The following is a 23,097-nucleotide window of genomic DNA, read 5'->3' on the forward strand; positions in this document are numbered from 1 at the left end:
ATGATATTATTTAGTGAATGAAACATACTGAGGTTATGACATATTTTCTACTGACAACTTCTCTTGTGACTCTAAAGGAAATAGGAGGAACTATACAGGACAGGTTTCTTGCTTTTTCTCGGAGTTTAATATCCTTATGAAATAATGTAATGCTAATGTAGTATTGAAATAAAGAAAATGTTATATAGAAAACTTTATCCACTATACTTTGTTCATATATCTCATGATACCCCAGTGAAGATATTCTTTATCTCAATTCAGAAAGATTTCACATTCTCCTGGTATAGCAGGGAACGCTCTATTTCTGTGTGTGTGTTTGTGTATCATAGATAATGGGTGTTGAAAAGGAAATTAATTGATTTAGTGAGTCACATCAAGATTTCGAACTTTCAATCAAGAATGAAGGAATGGGATAAAAACAACAAAGACATGAAATTAATTAATTTACAACTCTGTGAATCAAACCAGAAAGATATAACAAACACAGAATACACAGAGAAATTGATTGAAAATTAGAAAATAGGAAGTTTTAAAATTCAAAGTGTAAAATGTCCTTGGATATGAAACCATTAACTCTGTTACCTGAAGATCTCATATACTTACTTTTTTTCTGTGAGAAATATATATCTAGGAAATACTGTGTAGAAAAATGTAACGAATATTCAACTAATACCAGAAATAAACAATAATTCATTTCTCAAAAAATTGCACGTGATTGCTTTTCATTTTCCTAGCAACTCTTTAAAACACATGTGGAAATACATGTTAAAATGATAATCACAAAGATAATAAAATTGAGGACAGGTTTTGAAAGGAAAAAACATTATAGAAATGTGCATTACTATGACCATCCTGATCAGTCAGAGTACTCATTCCAGATGATCCCAAGGTTACCACCACCCAAATTCACATTTCTTTCTCTGTGTTAATAAATTGCAAGAGACACATTATTATTATTATTGGTAACTTATTAATAATAGTAACAATGCATACATAAGTAAATGAAACCCACAATAGAACAAACTAACACACAACAGAAAAATATAACTGTAATATATAGCCAAAAGATATATAAGGTTAAAAACAAAATGCGCAGAGAATTATTGCAATACAAGAAACCACCAAAATAATATTGAATTCTTTCTGTGTTAGATATCTACTTCTGGATCTGGGTACTGTCCTTAAGTGTGATTTTTATCCCCAGTGAGGCTTTTTGAATGATTATTAATTTGAAATTGCTAATGGGTTAGGTATATGGGATTGTGTCTCCTTCTCCTCTAATTATTAAGACTTCATCTAAATTTGATATACTCAGGAAATCTGCCTGTAGTGATTAGGAACAACTACAGAGTCTCCCAACTGGCAAAAGTGTAGAGAGATAGAGAGGGAGTCCTTGAAACACTCAGTCATAAGAGGCATGTTGCCTTCAATATTACTCCCCTCTGAGCTCAGAGAAATCTGATGATGATGAATTTAATCTTTAGGAGCCAAATATATATATGAAAGAATGGAAACCTTTGTACCATGCCTTGACTACTTCTCCTTCTGTGACAGTATAATAAGAGAGTATACATGGAAGGAACCAATATATTTAAAATTAATTGTGAGTCCAGGTGTTTATGATTAATAAAAACATATTGAATAAACTATCTACAGAAAATAAATAAATCAACACTAAACATGTTGTAAAAACATTGGATACATAATCTTCATAATTATAATTAAACATTGGGAAGTAATGACATATTAGTTAAAATTTACCAAAATAAAATATGTTGTAACACAAAAATGTTAAATACAAATTTTAATGGAAGAAATACCTGAAGAGTTTTTATATGTCAATAATCAGCTTCTCCAAAGTATGTATAATGTATATATACATATGTGTGTGTGTACACTGAAATCACATAGCAAAAACCATGCTGTATTGCTGAATATATAGACTCACATAAAAACATAGGCACAACAGACATGACATGTGTATGTAATACAAGGTAATGTATGTATGAAAATCCCTATTCCATATATGTTTATTCCTATAAAGATTAGGTTTTACATTATGAGTTCTGTGGTGCTTTTTGTTTGTCTATTTTTACTTACAAGAATGTGTGTGTAAAAGTGCACTTAACCAATGCTGCTTCAAGTTAAGCAGATACATGTGTTTTTGAGGCAACAACTAACTCCATGAAATAATCAATACTGACATGTATGTTCAGTACTAGAATTGTTGTCTTCTCTAGTTCAAATATTCTATGTATGCATTTCTAAATTTAAAAGAGAAATTGAAATTTGTACAAATTTTTTACTATAAAAATCCCATTCTATTTTCTAACCATTCAGCAATCTGCCCTGCCATTTATACCTTAAATTGTAATTAAATGAAAATGTACAATGTGGGGCTTTTTCTATTATGTATGTTCCTTTTATTTTGAGATTTTTTTTTCTGTTGTTTTTACTAAAGTTTCTTTTCAAAAAAGTTATTACCACAATACACTGTTGAATTGTGCCAGCATAGGATTGTAAAATACCTTACACATTGTATTTTAAAAACCTCAACGAATAGGTACACATATAGAGAGTGATTTCTTGCAATGACTGAGAACCAACAGTGGCTGGTAGTGCAAAAATGGCAGTGTTGAAAACTAAAGATGCTAATTACCTGGGAACTGTTCAGTCCAAAATAAATGGATGACTTCTTAGTCCCAATTGAAACTGAAGGTATGGAAGATTCCTAGAGAGTATTATCTTTGGTTCTTTTTGGAAGGTTGTGGAATCTGAAGGTTGGTGTTAGTGAAGCATCGTAGAAACAACAGCACCAACATGCTGTGAAGGCAAACAAGTAAACAGCACTGCTCTTAACTTCAGATCATATGTCTGGACCTCCAGGAGGAAGCACTGCTCAGAGTCTATCCTCAGTCAAGCCTTCCTGCAAATGTCTTCATGTTCCTATAAGGAAGTATGAATCTTAAGGGACTGCAGACCTGTGGTATTAAGGCTGACCACCACAGAAGCATATAAGTAGTTAATACTCTATTTCAGCATTATTTGTCAGCCTTATTTTCATCAAAAACTTACAAATGTATCAAGTACTTTTGTATTTAACTTCTTACCTTATATAATCCATTTTATTATATTTAATTAAAAGACAATTATTATCTTCAAAAAATATTCCGTGTAAACTTTATACAAAAATCAGAATTCATTTTGTGGAGTTGCATCTCCATGTATATTGGTTTACATTTTATGTATTGTAAGTGTTCAACTGTGGGAAAACTCTTATGTGATTATTTATTTATATTAATAGTCATGTATCTAGCTAGGTTCTTTATTCTTTCTTTAAATGATGGGAAATATAATTTAAAAATTCACTTCTATAAACATGTAAAGCTATTAATAAAGTCTGGAAATGCTTTCACAAACCATTTAGCATTGGGATTTTAATTTCATCATACGAGTTCTAGAAATATGAATATAATAGTACATATAAATTATAATTTTAACTCCTTCAGAGTTCAGCTATCTTGGAAAATTTTACACTGTTTTCTAATTCTTTATTTTCATAATGGTATTATATTATACTAAAACTCAAAAAAAATATTTTTATGCTGTGCAGTGGTGGTGTACTCCTTTAATCCCAGGACTCAGTAGGCAGAGGCAGCAGATCTCTGTGAGTTCAAGCCCAGCCTGATCTACAAAGCTACACAGAGAAACCCTGTCTCAAAAACAAAACAAAACAAGACAAAAATGCTTTTACTCTAACTTTCAAAGTGAACTATCATAGGTGCAGTATTAAGACTTTGTTAATTTTGAGTGTTTTTCATTTTCAGTTTTGAATTTCTATTCACATTGTAGATACCTCCACTGACTCTTTATATTTTAGAATACTTCATTTACCTTTCTTATCTGGTGTATAGGGACAGATAATTTGCCTTGATTTTCTTGTATCAACAATGATATGTTCAGAAAAATAAATTATGCAAAATGTGAGACTAGGGAAGGATTTTCCATATTATCTCCAATGCATAGCTCGGATTAGTAAATTTCTTAAGGAAACAACTTTACAACACTGGAGGAACATGTCAGCAAAAAGATGTTTGAATGATAAGGACAGAACTCTCTTCTTGGTTCTAAATATACATTTGTACTTTTGGATGTTAGCTAGATTTAGAACAAAAACATTACAGGTCCTTCTAATTCATTTTTGTTAAATTGTTCAGGATTAGTTAGTTCAGCATAATATAACTAGTTTTAACATAATATTTATTGTCTCAGAAAATAAGTGAAATAAAATACTTTGAACATTATTATCATGTAATAATTTGCCATAATTTTTAAATGTGAGGAAACTATTCACAGCTAAAAAGAATTTCTGGAACTGGTGCTATGAAATAATTCTTTATCAACTTTAATTTCATCAAGATCTGAACTATGGGTGTTGAATTAATACTATAAATGAAAGACAATTGGGACACAAGGATTTTCACACCTGAATTAGAACTTTGGGTTTTCTTTGTCCTGTTTTAAAATCAACTGTACTCTTTCAGTGGCATTATTGGTATTATTATTATTTATATGTTCAATTAGAGTTACAGGGATATTTTTCTTGATTGAATTGAAGTATTATTTAAAAACTACAATTAAGATTAACTTAGTTTTGAAAAATAAACATTTTCTATTTTACTCCTTTGTAATGTTTCTGATTTGATTTTTTTATTCTTTTGTTCATTTGCATTTTGTGTACGATGTTGTTTTTCTACATGTATTTCTGAGTACCATATGTGTGCCAGATGCGTGTTGAGGTCAGAAAATGGCATCAAAGCCCATGTAGATGGTTTTGAGGTGATGTATAATTGCTGGGAATTGAACCTAGATCCTATGGAAGAACAATTTTTTCAATCATTGAGTCTTTCTGTAATCACTTAAAATTTATTTTTAACACTTAGAGGAATTTTTTTCACTAAAAGAAAATGCACCAGCTATGTTCCTGCTAAAAATAATAGTAATAAAAATCATGTCACTTGTGTGGTTTTTTTAAATGTTTATTTGGTTTTAATTTGATGAATTAGGCATTGCTTTTTCTTAAGGAAAATGTATCCGTAAGAGTCACATTCAACCAGGCTTTGATGTTTCTGAAATTTCCTTTATCTTAAGGATTACATTCATTATTTTTCTAAAAAAAATCATTGCATTATATTCTATTGTACTATGAACATATATGTATTTGTACAAAACTAATCCCTTATATTGAAAGTAATATCCATAATCCATGATTTCAGATAAACTTTTATTGGATGCACATGATAGATTTCAACAGATGTTATATATTCAGAGGAGAAGGCTCCCAAAACATTCTGAAATGTGATAGATATTCTTTGTTATGAAAAACATTTTAGAGTTAGTCATTTTGAATATCCAAAACCATTCCTCCTGTAGATTGCCATAATCCTTGGGTTGTCAATCTGGTCAAAACTCAAACCTTTCCCTATGAGAACATATAGGTGTCAACTATGGATCATTAAGGGTACTGACTCACTAGGTTAAATTATTAAAGGTATTTGTCATAGTAACTGTTCTGTTGCTGTGAATAACACAATGACCAAGGAAACTTACTAAGGAAAGCATTTAATTGAAGGTTAGTTCATACTTTCAGGTTAGTCCATTATCAACCTTTTGGGGAGCATGGTAGCTGGCAGGCAGGTGTGTTGAAGCATTTGCTGAGCCCGCACTAACCCTGAATTTTAGCAAATTTCTGTCAAGGAATGTATGTAACTGAGTATGCCATGGGCTTTTGAAATATCAAATCCCACCTCCTAGTGGAACACTACCTCCAACAAGGCATGCCCTCTAATCCTATATAAAGAGTTCAAATTATTCAAATAGATGAGCCTATCAGGACCATCATAAAAAAAGTACCACAATAATTCTTTGTGGTTTTTATTTAGAATAAGTTAAAAACACATTTCATAGCTTACTTATTTATGAACGAACAGGTATTGCTGGGTCCTAATCACTTCAACAGGGGAGGGAGTGAGAAGGAGGAGCATCAATAGCATCGACACTGTTAGTAATATGAAAGGAAAAACAGCAGAACATATTTAGCAAGAAGATGAATGTTATATACCCTCACAGCATCCAGGAGTTCCAGATGTTGACATTGTGTGTTTGCCCCTTATTGTCTGGGAACAATCAGGACTTTCTGACAGCACCAGTTGCCAGGGCTAAGGCAGTATCACTTGGTCTCCCCTCATTGGCTAGGCATAATCATCACCTCTGGCAGTACCAGGCAGATTCCAGGTTGGTTAGATTCTTGGTCTGGTAGGCCTTAACTTCTTTCATACACCGAATGCTAGGATTTTTCATAAGATGTTTAAGATCCACTTTTATTAGCAAAATGCCTTAATTTTCACACTGATTATTCATAATGACAGAGGAAAAAGATACAAAATAAGTCAAACTTTAAACCAAGAATTATAATAGTTATTTTAAAATTTTATTTGTTTTATTTTATGTATAAGAGTATTTTCCTGCATGTATATAATGGGCCATGCTTGACGAGCTTGGACTGCATGGCATTAATTCTCCTAGATGGCTGGGTGCTGCAAACACCTGGCCTTCTATAAAAACAAGTGATCTTAACCACTGAATTGTCTCTCTAGCCTGGAATTATTATTATACATAAATGTAACAAATTCAAAGAGGTTAGAAACTAAGACATGCCCTGTGTGGGGCACTACAGAAAAAAACAAAAACAAAACAAAACAAAACAAAAAACAAAATACAAAAAACAAACAAAAAACAAAAACAAAAACAAACAAACAAAAACCTCCAAAAAATAGAGAAAGCATAGGACAGCCTGTGAAGGAATTACTTCAGCTGGAACATGGAACCAATATATACCAATGTGTCTGAGGGGGAAGGTTGGGAAAGGTAGGTATCTCATTCAGGTTAATGACCTGGTGGAGATGACAGAAGCTAAGCCAATAGTTAAAGCAATGCAACAAGATTCTTTGGCTTACCATTAGAACCAATCATTGGTGAGTAGACTGTAGGAAAGCAAAACAGGAAATAAAGAAGCCTCATTGAAGAGCTCCAGCAATGTAGATATTTGGAATAATCACAGAAGTGAAGGTGGGAAGAGGCAGTAATATATTAAATACTTGTGTATATTGAAGATAAAGCCAATGAAATTTGGAAACAGAGTATGATTCAATAGGCAAGTTTGCAAAAGAGGATTTGGCAAAAGAAATAATTTATTCAAATCATTTCATCGTGGTACTATCTGTGGAAAATGAAAACCCATTAGTATTATATTATTTTGTTTTATCGTTGACATATACTCTATTTCACAGTAATTTTAAATAAAAGGGAATATTGAAAACATGTGTAAAATGAAGAGATGGCCAAGGACTATTGCAAACAGGACAAATCTTCCAAACTCCCTAACAAAGTATTTGGTGTAGAAAAAATATAGAATCCCCACTAACATTTTTGCATTTTCTGCTGATCATGTAGGCTGTTTAAATTGAAAGCACCAGCTGAGACACATAGCATATCCATGGTCAAATAGAAAGACACATACATAGTGACAAAATTTTACTACTATGGTATAGATATGGATACTTTGTATTGGAATGGATTTTCAATTATTGATACAATTTAAGGTCAATTTTGTGATGTGTATATTCTCCTTTTGTTTAGGTATTGTGTTTATATAGCTCATTTAGAAATGTAATGTATAATTTAGTACAGATTTTAGATAGTTACCTATAATATTAAAAACTTATAGCTAGGTGAGTTAGGTTTTCTAGATATATAGAGATGTATTTGAGATAGATAGGAATTCTTCAAATCTTTCAAAGACCTACAGAATATGGCATTTAAAATGGTTTAGGGTTTTTCTCGACAATGAGACATAAATGCTCCTGGTAACACCACCTGCATCAAAAAGGAAGATGAAGATGGACATTGAAGAAACTCGTGATGGAGTTTACTTCCAATATGGCAAGACTAGCCATTTGGACAAAGATACTGCTCTTGTCTGGAATGTTTGACTTTGTGCTGTATAAACTGGACATGCAGGACTCACAGAAAAGTGACTGCTGATTCAAGATGGACATTGCTACAGAGTTCCTGCTTCATGGAAGAGTCTGCGAGGCAGTATGCAGGACACAGAGAAAAGTGACTGTCAAACTGCCAATACAAAAAGACAGTTTAAAGTTTCCTGCGTTGCTGAAGAGTCTGCTAGACACACTATGGCCTATGGGCTGAAGATGGAAGATTACAAAAGAACTTCGGGTGACCAGGCAGTGAGTTGTCTCTGTCATTTCTAGAGTTTATATACTATCCTTCTGTGGTCTTTGATGGAGTTGAAGACAAATAGTTATGGTTATAGTTTTCCTTAGTTAGGTTTAAAGATAAGATACATAATAGGACTTTAGATTCACAAATATAGGATAGATGATAGAATAGTTTCCTTTAATCTTGCTAAATGTTAATGGACTAAATATTGTTAACTGTGATTCTTATTTGATAACTGTTATGTGATATATTTTGCTGTGTTAAGGTTAAACCCCTTCTTTTTATTTAAACAGAAAAGAGGAGATGATGGGAGATGTCATTCTGTATATATGTTTCTCATACTGGATAATAATAAAGCACTGTTGGCCAATAAAAAAGAAAGATAGGAGAGACTAGGAGACAAGGAGGAAATAGAAAGTAGGAAAGAGGAGTCAAGATGGAGAGTCTGGAGAAAGCAGTATGCCGCCGGCTCCCCGGTAAGAAAAATACATAGATCAACAGAAATGGATTAATAATTAAGACAGAGCTAGCCGATAAGAAACTAGTAACTGGCCAACAGGATAATATCAAATACAGAGTCTCTGTGTGTTATTTGGGGATGGCATGGCGGCGGGACATGACCAGCGGTGGGGGGCAGAAAAAAACCATACTTGTTACATACTACAACATGAACAACTCCAGAAAGTTGCACAAAATGGGGAGTGCCTGCTTTGCAGTAGTAGTTGCCTATGTGAACCCTAATCCTAATCGCAGTACATTATATTGAATGTAGAGCTAACCATTCCACCTCAATGAGCCTTACTTTTGTGGTATGGTATTGGTAAATTAGAACTACTTTTTCTTTACACATTTTATCATTCTACACCTTTAGGGTCTTACAGCTATTTATAATTAACCGTTTAACAATGCCTAACATCTTAAATTTGTCATTAGCACTTGAAATTTAAAATTTAAACACTTGAGTATGTCATTTCTGGGAGCTCCATAATACAGACTCATTGACCTTTCTTTGTAGTTACTATGGTATATTATATTATGTAACATCATGAAATATTGCATATTTATGTTCCTATAGTCTCTATTGAAAGCCACTGTTAATACACAATGAGCTGAGGTCAGGTTACTTGGCATTCTATGTGTTTCTGGCATGCAGTCACTTAATACTTATATTCATAATATATTCATAATAATGAATTTGTGCTTGGGGATGGAATGTTGGAGAAACTCTTTGTAATCAGTTAAGGATGGGTCAGAGAGGAAAGGGAGACATATGCACATTTTCCACTACAAAGCTTGCAGTTACACTGGGGTGTTGAATTTTGAGGAGCAGGAAAGATATAAAATGGCATTCAGTGTAGTAGTTTTATGGAATTACTGAGTTCAGGAACTAATGGGTCTCTGATCTTTGTACCAATTCCTGGGCTTCTGTTTCTTCTAGGTTTGTTTGTTTTGGTTTTGTTGGTTTGTTTGTTTTGCCAAACTCAGTATGATGGCTTTATTTTAATTCATTGCCATTTTATTTTGTTATGTTTGTTGTTATCTCTTATAAGACTATTCTTTTCTAATGAGAGACAGAAAGTCAGTAGATCTGTACAGGAGGGACTGAGGGGAGTAATTGGGATAAGTAAGGAGAAGGGAAACTGTAATCTGGATAGATGTATGAGAATAGAGTCTGTTTTCAATAAAAGGAAAAAAGTAGGGAAAAATGATAATGGATAGAAAATAAAGTTCAATTAAATAAAAGATAATAGGTAAGTGTTCTAAGTTATATAGATTATTTATGTCATTTTAAATAAAAAAGTAAATTTACAGCAAGTTCCTCTGCAATGCTGATTTTTGTATAAATGGAATATGCCCATTTTAGATGAAAACACTTGCTCCTTTTCACATAATTCAATCCCATTGACAGTCATCTCTGTTGTGTGTGTTAGTATACATTCTCTCTATTATGAAATGCATTGCACACAATGATGAACCACCAAAGACTTTAATATTGTGAAACCATAGTCAGTTTTTACAGTCCCACCCAGGAAGAAGTAAACAACAATGGGATGCAAACATTTTGTCTCCCATCAAGTTTTTAAGTGTTCCTTTTCATTCTCATTGTGTAGGTAAACTTCTGTCTGTTTGGAAGACACTAGTGGCATAAAAAGTTTCCTTTTGAATGTTGTTAGAAGCTTGAATAGATGTTCTATTTGAAGGACACTCTACATTTCATTTAATATATTTCTCATGCATATCACTTCATTTATCTTTTTTTACTACAAATCAGGGAAATACTGGGTTTTCCCCTTTAGAATCTTCCATTTACATATTTTGAGAAATAAGCCCATGATTATAATCTAAATGTCCCCAGTTCCTCAAATTCATAAATTTAGATGTTTTGCATGACTTCTTTGACACAATACAGACTTAAGAATTTGGCTAAGTTAGGCTTACTTTTTTTCTGCTGAAATTTCTTGTCAATATTGTAGAGAAAAGTTGGAAGGCTATTTTACCCAACAAATGATTATCTGTGATTAAATGATAATTAGTCACATAATTGTTCATTTCATTATTAAGTTTTGCTTAATTAAGTTATTCTTCACAAGTGTCATGAATTCCTCCATTTTTCTAGCCACTCTATCTTCTCATATACAACACTCTCCTATCTTTTATATGAAGTCTACTTATATTCACATATTTGTATAAGAGAAATCATGCATCATTTGTATTTTAGTGTGATTTATTGAGGAAACAGTCCACAAAGATGAATTATCCTTCCAAAAGTTCAGGATACCTATTGATTAATGGTAAATGATATTCCATTGAATGTCTATTATGTATATATTGCTACATATACTATGTGGTGTTTGAGTAAACAGTTCTATACATATTTTATAACAAATATTATTTAAGTGTACCTATAATAATATTTGAATATAAAAAAGTCCTACATAGGTACAACTTTAGAACTCTTGGTCTCAGGTTGTCACACTGATTTTAACATTGTAGAACTTTTGAGGGTTAGGACTTACCTGAAAGATTACATATATATATATATATATATATACATATATATATATATATGTAAAGAGAGAGAGAGTTAGGACTTACGTGAAAGTGTATATATATACATAAATATAAATATATATATATATATATATATATATATATATATATATATATGAAGAGATAGTGGTTAAATATTGGTGACCAGTTCTGTCTATATACAAGTTCTCCATACCCTCTCCAGAGCAAGGTGGCTATTAGGTGACATATATCCCTTCTGATACAATCAGAACCTTCCTCATTCCTTCTATACTATGTTAGATGAAATCACTTAACTGTGAGCAATAACAAATCTTCCCTTTCTTAATTTAATTTTGTGAGACATTCTGTCACTGTGAAAAATACTTAATATCTTAATTTGATATTTACATAATACATAAATGTTAAACATTAAATTGTTTTGTAAAAGTGTTAATATATTCCAAGGCAACAATACAATTATAATATGAACAAAAAACATGAGTTATAAATAAAAGGTCAGATAAAAAAACATGAGTTATAAATAAAAGGTGTATGATATATTAAGACATGAGCTAGCTTGTTAGAGCCCATTCACAATGGTGGGATGCCATGCTGAGTCTTAACTCATAAGAAAGGAGCCTAGTTCTGATCCAACTTATTGTGCAATACTATGTTGACTCCTCATTAGATCCTTATCAATGAGGAGGAGTGGACAAGGTGTGGACTAAGGGAGAGGTGAGGAGGGTAGGATTAGTCATATGTTGTGTGAGGAGGGGTGAGAAAAGAACTATGGAATGTAAAATGAAATAAAAAAATGATGAAGTGATTTAATCTTCATATGTGGCTTATACTTAGCATATTTAGCATGTTAAGCAAGCAGAGAGCACATCTTGGATTTCAAAGATGTTATACTGTGACTGCTTATTAAGCAATTAGCAAGTATCTTTCAAAATAATTAAAACATTCGTCACAACTCATAATTATCATTTTGTGTGTATACAGTGAAGATAACTTGTCTCTTTTCTTATATAATGTGATATAAATAACAGTAATATATATTAAATATGGCACTCATGGTATACGCTGGGGCTCTTTAACTCCTTTTATCACTAAGCTCTGTTCCCATTTACCAACATTGCCCTTTTTCTCACGCTTTTTCTCATCTTCTGACAACTTCTACTGTAATTTATTTCCCAGGATAGAGAGAGAAGAGACATGCTGTGCAAACATCTTTTGTCCCTTTGCTTATTGTTGCCTATTGTATATCACAATGAATGACCAAATCTTTATTCATTTAGACTCACTTAGATAATTGGAGGAAATAAACTATTTTTGCACATTTTTCTTACGGATATATCCCATAACGATGTGATTAAATAGATGTGGTTTCTTTTGATTCAATTTTGTCACACAATTATATTTTGTTGTTTCATATAATCATGTTATACTTAATAAAATATTCTTAAAAATTTATAATTAATAATATTTATAAATTTTTGTTTGCCCTAGTACTACAAAATATACATTCTAAATTTCTCCCTAAGTTCCTTCATATTTCCTGTACAGAAAATTCATATATTGTTCTATGAAAATAAGGGCTGGCAGTATGTATCAGGGAAGCTTATCAGCAAGGAGAACAAGGCGATACCTGGGAGACACTTCTCCACAGTGTTAAGCAGCAGCTAGTATGACCAAGCATCTTCTGTGTTTTATACCAGTGAGAAACAGCTTTCTACCAATACAACTTATGTTTTTTAGAATATTTGAAGTATTTACAAAAGTGTCTATAATTCAGAAAGTGGTAAATGTCATGTTTCTTGTTCTATTTGTCTATTTTGTACAATAACTAAAGCAAGCTTCACAGGTGAAGCATAAAGTAACCAATCTCCTCTTGTGACCAGAATGAACTACAGGTTTCATTAAGTAATTATAGCTCTATTATTTTTTTTCATAACTGTCAAACTTGCAGTTGAAGTGAAAAAGTAAAATGAAAGTATATTAGAATACACATAAAAAAAACAGTGTGATATATTTTAAGTCATTAATCTCTTCATAGAATTCTGAGTTGATGGCTTTATCCAAACACCTGACAAGATGAATTTTTATATACTTAATCAAATTCCAATGTTACTGAAGTAAAAATATTAAGGCTCAAATTACTCACAAGAAACCAAATGTCAAAGGTATAGTCCCCAGCTGCTAGTACTACTGGCAGGTGATCATACATAAGAACAAACATCTTAAACGGACTGCTCTGTTTATCTACTCATTGTAGGATGGATAATTTTAGGAGATGGGACATCTTTGTCAGAAGCATGTTCCACTGAAGTGTATTTCCTTTCCCTGGATATTTAACCATTGCTTGTACTTCCTTAGTTGCCATAATTTAGCTGCTTAAACTAAGCTTCCAATTTTAGATTACCTCAAAGATATTGGTTTAGAATTATGACATCATAAAACAAAAAGTAAGATCATTCTTTCAGTTGCTCTTCTCAAGAATTATTTTAGTATTAGCAGAACTAAAGCATGCATATGTTAGAAAAATCCACCTGTCTTCATGAATGATCATTAGAACAGACACTGTGATCATTGACTCAAATTAAATTTAATTATCTATATCTATATCTATATCTATATATATATATAGTGCTTGTTCAAAACATAAACTTTTTAGCATTTTAAGTTTATAATAGTCTTCAATAAAGTTAACACAGAGAAAAGTTTGTTACCTGTATCAAAGTAGCTTTTGAAATAGTTTTAATACCAAATATTTTCATGTATAATTGTAGAAATCAGGTATGTTGGCAAAACCCAAACCATGCCCTGTTTAATACCCATGTTCAATTCAACTTCCACTTTTCTATTTCATTGTAGAATTTTTCATTGTGAAATATAGGAATTTACTATCAGAATGGCCTGTGAACATGTCTGTGAGTCAGGATTTTACTTGCCCAGACTACTCTGAGAGGGGCCATTCCTGGGCACATGGCCCTCCACTATATATGAAAAGTGCCAGAGTAAGCCATAAAATCCAAGGAAATGAGCCAATTACTGCATAGTCTTTGTTTCAGTGCTACCTCAGGTAGCTTGCTTGACTTCCCTGTTTTAGGGACCTATATCTGAAAATTAAAAATGAAACAAATAGTTTTCTTCCCAAATCGGCTATGCTCATGGTATTTTATCAGAGCAACAAAAGGCAAAATAGGACAGAACTTACCACAGATTGCTTGTTATACTGCACTTGACCATGTGACTTTTATGACTTGCATCCATTTGTGGAAGAGAGTGAAAGATTTTGACTGGAAAATCAATCAGTGCTTAGTGATTAATGAGCTGTTATTGGAACTTAGAAGATAATGCTGGAAATAAAAAAAACATGCAGACACTGGAACCCTGATTTGAGAAGTTTCAAATGGAAGTTTAATACTATATCAGAGTTTCTTAAAGTGTTTGTGTGCTACTTTGCATTAATAATCTGTGGTTTCTAGTCAGCTGGGACTAAAGAAACAGCCTATATAAATAAGAAACCAGTGCCAATGAAGTGAAAAATTTTTTCCGTTAGAGCAATTAAATCTGGTTATCTTGGTCTTAAAAGTCAGCTCTGATTAACAAGATTCCAGCACCATTGCCTTAAAATATTCTGGAACTGTTTCTTTTGCGACAAACAGAAGCTGAGGTCATGGGAAGGATCAATGTTACATCATGGACTGGAAGACCAATTGTGTTATGTCTTAATAGTGTTCCAAATCCTATTGGTTTTGAAAGCATGAAGAAGTCATGGAGAGCAGCCAGGTGTTAGCAGCAGGTAGCAAGGTGGGAGTCAGTGTAGAAAAGTCAGGAGGCAACTTGTGGTTGTGAAGCCTCCATTGCACTGGGAACAGCAAACTGGTGGTTTTGTTGAGAGCATCAGAGCCTTGACACTGTGTGGGTTCAGAAGAGGACATTAGTGGCATTAGACATTCAGTGATTAAAGGGACAATGGGAAAGAATGAAGCATGGTATCATCTGGCTGTATTGTAGTCATGAAAAGGATGCCAGACAAAACTCCTGGTAAAGGTGCACCCTCCACTGTATAAGAAATATTCTATGAGTCTGTTTCAAGTTCCTCAACTTTGGCTTGATGGGTATCTTTATCACGGAAACAAAAAGCAAATGAACATACTCTCAGGGCACCCTCAGCAGCAAACATTCAAACTTTCCTTACCTTTTTTTTTTTTTGTTTTTTGTTTTTTGTTTTTTAATTTTGCTTTGGTGCGTTTATGTAACTTGTCTCATAGAATTATAGATGTAATTAGAAATTAAGATAGAAATAAAGGTTTAATTGTTGTTTTCTTGCTTTTAATATTTGCAGTTAGTCATAATAGAAGTTGCATTTTTAGTTTTCTATTATGTACAAATAAGAGAATTAACTCTAATAACCTTATTTTGACAATGAAGTAAAAGTAAATTTTTACAATTAAGATAATCCAGCTCCAACCTTTAAATGTTCATTATTCTGTTCCTTAATTCATACTTTTGCATGTCTTAAACTGATAAGTGAGAAAGTGCAGAAAAGTTTGGTTACTCTCTTAATCAACTAAGATATCATAATTAAAGTAGCACAGTGCTACTTTGTATAGAATGGAGTTTTGAATTGAGTTTAGATAATATGAGGAAAGACTGTCCATTTGTTGAATTGATTTCAACTGTAGGAAACAAAGTAACATGAACAGGGAGAGTTCCCAAAGCTGCCATCATCAGCTGAATCCTAAGAACCTGACAGCTCTGAATTAGAAAAAAGAGTGTAAGGTGTGCATTTTATTTAAGTCTTATCATGATGGAGATACAACATAACAGTTTAGTATCTTAATGTTTCCTTTTGACATCAAATGATTCTATGACCTGGTGATGTCAGTGTGGCCAAAAATATTGGTGACAGCTTAGTTATTTATTTTCAGGGATGAGTTGTTCTTGGCAATCTTTTAACTATGAATTTGCAAGCACAATTGTTGAGGGAATTTTACCTAATAATCTTAAAAGCCGATGGGACAACCATTTATTTTCTTTGTGCTTGCTCTTTAGATATTGTCCAGTATTGACTTATCAGTTCTCAGTGATCTAACCAATAATATGGTTAAGAGTCTTTTGGTATTTCACCTAGGTATTGGTGTCCCACTTTCACCGTAGAAATGATGGTTTAACTTTTAGTATTTGACATTGCATACCACTGATTGCCAGGCATGCACCTCAGCACATTGTCATCCTAGGGAGTAAACTTGAAAAATGTCTTAACTGATAAAAAATATCTCAAGAAGGTTGGCAGGACAGTGCTATTGTTCAATTGGTCCACTGTGGTAATCATAAAAGTTGGCGGTGATATACCACTCTATCATCACTTTATGTATACTGAAATTGTGGCTAGAACAGTCAAAGCAATATTTGTCATGTGTCTAAAGTCCAAGATTCCAAATTGGTAATGCAGGAAAGTTGGTGATCTGAAGCCATCACATGGTTCGTATGGTAACTAGATTTTACTTCAATTAAGCATCTTTGTTTGTAGTTTGGGCATTCCTTGATCCCCTCAGAGCAAGCAATTCACCTCAGAGACCATGTATTTTTGCTTAGCATTTGCAAATTGCTTTAACTGTGATTGCCTCTGATTGCATAACCAAAAAGTTACAGACTTTGATAAAAACAAAGAAACATTAACGCTACTATTTCTTCCTTTTACCTAATAGATTGTGATTTCATATTAATTGTATTTGAATAAAGCAATAACTTGCATGAGACATATTTTCAGAATATATTCTCTCAAGCTTCATTCTCCTTTTTGTTACTTGACACTTTGTGAAAATCTGTGGCTACAAATCCAATTCCATTTATTTCATTCTCCTTTCTCTGACTGTCTCATCCCCTGCCCCCCCCTCTGTGTGTGTGTGTAGAGATTCAGTGATAAATAACAAATAAACCAAAATGAACATAACTGAAAAATGCTATAATACAGAATCACCCAAAGTAAGAAAATGAAAGAGAAGATGGATGGAATTTAACAAGCCAAAGAAATGCAGACAACAACCACACCAACTATGCATATTGAAGAAGAACAGAGATCAATGTCAGGTTTTATGATTTGCATCTCAATAGGTAGCTAGTATTCATTGAAAGGTTAACTTAGGTAGGGCAGTTCTGTTGGATATTGGTAATTACTCAATTTGGGCATTTTAAATTTCAAAGTTTTGAGAAATTTTATGTGCCCTGGATAATAGAATAATTTAGACTTCAGTAAAGAGAGTAAAAGTGAAAAAAATAACTAAAATACTGATATTTGATAAACACGAGAAAAGACATGAAATTAAAATGATTTATATTAGGTAATTTGTTCCTGTAAATCTTATATTGTTCATCAATTAATTAACTATGGATTAACTAGTTCAATTAACTCTCCAATTAAATGAGTAAACTATGACACTGAGAAATATTCAGCATTGTTCATCAAGACAAAGCCATTTTTACCTCATTTCAGACAAGATAAAAACATAATCACCTCTGTTACCATCTGAAGTTTTTTGTTTGGATCTTTTGTTGTATTAATCTTAATCATGAATCTGTTTTATCTAAACAGTTATTAAAGTCTCTGGGCCATTTTAAATATTCTATATTTCTTACACATTACTTACATTACTTATACATTTTCATAATTCATGTTAGACAAGCATTGTAATATTGTTTTTACAACAATATAAGTTACTAATTCATGAATGTTATAGTAATAACTTCATCTCTAAGTTTGATTTTTATAATTTATTCTTGTAATATATTTTGGTTTGCTGTTAGACATGCTTCTTATATAATGATTTATATAATATTTAACTGTAGGTATTACAGATTTTATAAATGATTATATTAAAGTATATATGTCAATTATATACAATAATAAGAGTGACAGAATTAACAAATTGCTTTATTAAGATATATTCAACCAGAAAGGTTTTGAAAAAAAATCTATAGAAGCTGAGATTCAAGATGTTTCCACACCAATAGGCAGATCTAGCTAGGGCTTGGGACTTTCCAGTGGAGGCCTCTTTTCGCAGAGGCCTGGTATATGGGTCAAGGATCTAGCCCAAAGGAACTGAGAGTGTCCCCAAGGGGATTAGCTGACCTCTGGGAGGGTCCTGGGAGTGCTATAGAGGACCACATATTAGGCAACAAAACAAACCTCAAGAGATACAAAAAAATTGAAATAGTTCCCTATATTTTATCAGACTACCATGCTTTAAAATTTGAATTCAACAACAAAACAAAGCACAGAAACCCTACAAACTCATGCAAACTGAACAAGGCACAATTGCACCATACTTGGGTCAAAGAAGAAATAAAGAAAGACATTAAGGACTTCCAAAAAAAAATTCAACGAAAATGAGGACACAACATACTCGAAATTATGGGACATTTTAAAGCAGTGTTACGAGGGAAGTTCATTGCACTAATGGCTCATATGAAGAAAACAAGGAATAGTCACATTATAGAATTAATACCACAAACAAAAGCCTTAAAACAAAAAGAATAAAATTCACTCCAGAGGAGTAGATGCCAGGAAATAATCAATTTAATGGCTGAAATCAATAAAATAGAAACCAGGAAAACAATACGAAAAAAAAAAATCAATGCAACAATGAGTTGGTTTTTTGAGAAAATTAACAAGATAGACAACCTTTATCCAAACTAACGAAAAAGCAGAGAGAGAACATGAAAATTAACAAAATCAGAAATGAAAAGGGGAACATAACAGACACAGAGGAAATCCAGACAATTTTCAGGTCATAATTTGAAAACCTGTACTCAAAAAATTTGAAAATACAAAGGAAATGGACATATTTCTATATTACTATTACTTACTAAAATTAAACCAAGAACACACAAACAATATAAATAGACCTATAACCCTTAACAAAATAGGAGCAGTCATCAAAAGCCTTCCAACTAAAAAAAGCCCAGGGCTTTTTTTTCTAAAAGAAATTCAAGGAAGAGCTAATACCAGTACTCCTCAAATTGTTCCACACAATAGAAACAGAAGGTTCATTGCCAAACTATTTTTATGAGGCCACAATTACCTTTGTAAACAAGAATCACAAAGACACAATTAAGTAAGAAAACTACAGACCAATATCCTTTATGATCATTGATGAAAAAATACTCAATGAAATACTGGCAAACCGAACCCAAGAATATATCAGAGAAATCATCTAACATGAACAAGTAGGTTTCATCCCTGGATTGCAGAATTGGTTTAATATAGGAAAATCTATTAATGTTATCCACCATATAAACAAATTGAAAAAGAAAAACCACATGATCAATCCCTAGATGCTGAAAAGCCTTTGACAAAATTCAACCAAACGGCAGCCCACAGACTAGGAAAAGACTTTCACTAATACTATATATGACAAAGGGCTAATCTCCAAAATATACAAAGAACTCAAGAAACTAGTCAACAAAACACCAAATAACCCTATTAAAATGGGATACAGAACTGTAGAGAGAATTCTCAATAGAGGAAATCAAAAAGGCTGAAAGACACATAAAGTGCTCAACATCCTTAGCTATCAGGGAAATACAAATCAAAACAACTCTGAGATACCAACTTACTCCTTCCAGAATGTCTAAAATTAGAAACATCAATGAAAATTATGCTGGAGAAGATGTGGAGAAAGTGGAACACTCCTCCACTACTGGTGGGAGTGCAAACTTGTACAGCATTTTGGAGATCAGAATGGTGGTTGCTCAGGAAATGGGAATCAGTTTACCACGGGATCTGGCAATCCCCCTCTTAGGCATATTCCCAAAAGATCCACATCAATGAAACAAAAACTATGCTCAACTATGTTCATAGCAGCATTATTTGTAATAGCAAGAACCTAAAGCAACCTAGATGTCCCTCAACTGAAGAATGGATAAAGAAGATGTGGCATATTTACACAATGGAATACTACTGTATGGGATCTTGAAATTCGCAGGCAAGTGGATGGAACTCAAAGAAACTCTCCTAAATGAGGTAACCCAGTCACAAAAAGAGGAACATGGTATGTACTCATTCATATATGGGTTTTAGACTTAGAGCATAGGATCACTATCCTATAATTCACAACTCCAGAGGAACCAGGATACTAGGTGGATTCTAAAAGCTTCATATAAGGTCCTTCACAAAAGGGGAAAGGGGAAATTTCTCCATAGCACATGGGGAATGTGGGCAGTTTGTGGAAAGTGATGTAGGAGAGAAATAAGGGGAGGAGAGGAAAGCACGATTAACTAGGGTGAATGAGTCTGGGGAGGAATAGAAGACAGAAAATAGAGAGAGGGGGAGAATGAGAGAGAAAGAAAAAGAGAAGAACATAAAACAGGGAGCCATTATAGGATTGAAGTGAAAACTGTACCTAAAGAAATGTCCCAAGACCTACAAGACTAACTCCAACTAGCAATTTGAGCAACTCTGGCAAGGCTACCATAGATTTCTTGCACTGATAATGAGATTAATGACTAACTTATCCACCATCATGGAGCCCTCATCTAGTACCTGTTGCAAACAAAAGCAAACATCCATAACTAAACACTGAGCTGAACTAGAATCCAGCTGCAGAGGGAGAGGACAAGACCAGGTTGCAGAAATACATAGTAACAGCTGACCTCAACAAGGAGGAGCTTATCGGTCCCTAGATGGATAACTGGGAGTCTAGCATGGGATTAACTCAGATACCTTGAACATGGGTCTCAGCTAGAAGGCCTGGGAAGTCTAAGGGACTTCAGATAGTGGAACCAGGTGCACAAAAGGACCTTACAGGCACATCCCCCATTGGGGAGGATACTCCCTTAATCTAGAGAGAGGAAAGAAATACTTGTCCCTACTTCAAATGACTTGACAGATTTAGATGACCCCTCCTTAATGGCATCACCCTCCATGTGGAGTGGGGGAGGTGGAAGGAGAGAGTGGTAGGGGTGAATGTGAGGGGGGGGGAGGGAAAGAGGGAAGTAGAGAGGAAGTGATAGAGGGAGAGGGAACTGGGATCACTTTGCAAAATAAAAAATAAAATTGAAAAAATAAAAAATAAAATTGAATTATATTTAAAAAAAAAGCATACAGAAGCGTAATTTGGAAACAGATTTTGCAAACTAGGTATAATATTTTTCTATACTGTTTTCTCCTGTTATTTATTTTTACGAATATTCTTCCCCAATAAGACATTATAACATGTCAAATATTTTGACATATTCATTATTGAAGGATAACACAACTATTAATAGCTAACAAGTTTGAAAGAGAAGCATTTAGATTAGATTTAATAAAACTAGTATTAGAAGTTTAGCCTCTAGCAATATGAAAACAGGCTATGCTAGGAAATGGCCTATAAGAATAAGTGCTGTAACATTTAAACATCACTGACAGGGTAAGTCTGTGTGTGACTGCAGATTTTCTAAAACAAAGAGAACATGAAGGTTGGAAGTAGTATAGAAATCTGGAAAATAATCCAAGTATAAAAGTTTGCCAGTGGAATGGTAAAGTGAATACAAGGGAGAACAAACTAGGTTTAACTTAATAAACATCAATGGTATAAAATTGTGCTAATGTAGATGATGCACCAGCATAATTTATTATAATATTCTAATATATTTTTATATATCAATTTTGTATAACATAAAAATCAATTACATTTATAAGACAAACCTCTACTTTACTAATATAATGAAAGATGAGTTGAAAAATATGCTACATAGCACAAAGTTGGTGAACCTATAATAACATTCATAGTAGACTTATTCAAAATGCATAACTTACATTGTAAAAAAGTAAATATTATTTAAAAGCAGTGTGGGTCTTATTAGGTAAAGTACTTAATGAATAAGCAAGAAGACAAAGATTTGAATCCCAAGATACACCTTCCAACATATACACAGACTCTATACTATCACACCAATCCACCATATGCAAATAATATAGCATGAATAATTTCTATAGTATAATTACTCTATCCCAATAAGTACATTTTTCTTACGTGAAAAATGTGAAGTTATACTTCAGATAAAATTTTCTTCTAATTACCTGGTACTAAACCAAGACAGCTGAGTTTCTCCTCCAGTAACTGTGTGAACAAAACAAAATATAATAATAAAAAAATCTTCAATATCATGGGTGGTTGACATCCACAGAAGGCATTCTATTTTTCTGAAAATAAATGGAGATAGGGGAGGAAGGACTGGAAAAATATAGAGGGTAAAATGATGAGGACATTAAAAAAAAAATCAAAAGAAAGTAAATTTACATAAACAAAAGTAAAAATAAAATGACTATTTTTTAAAAAGTAAAAATACTCAAGAAATGCAGAGGAGACAAGAAATCCAGGTAGAACATCTGCCTGTCAAGCCATCACACTCTCTTATTGTCTACCCACTCTACTTGCAGCCAACCCTTCCTTTCCTGATACTGTAATTTGTAGCACAACTCCAGCAGAAGACTTCTGCTTAACCAGAGGTCACAATATCTGCCAGAAATCCACTTGACTGTGGACAGTGTCAAGTCACTTAGTGTCTGCCCACTCTATGCCCTATTGCCCCTCCACTCCTTATAACCACATGCCAACCAACTCTGGCAAAGGGCCCCTGCTGGGCCAGTGGCCCCATTACTCCAGGTAAATCATCCACCCATACATGACACCACCACTCTTTCAATGACCAACTCCTGATCCCTGTTTACCCAACCCTTCCATATCACAGTCCCCAAGATTAGCACAGACTCTCCATTGCTTGAACATGGTCCAT

This window comes from Phodopus roborovskii, unplaced genomic scaffold (assembly GCF_943737965.1).
Source record: "Phodopus roborovskii unplaced genomic scaffold, PHOROB, whole genome shotgun sequence".
NCBI lineage: Eukaryota > Metazoa > Chordata > Mammalia > Rodentia > Cricetidae > Phodopus > Phodopus roborovskii.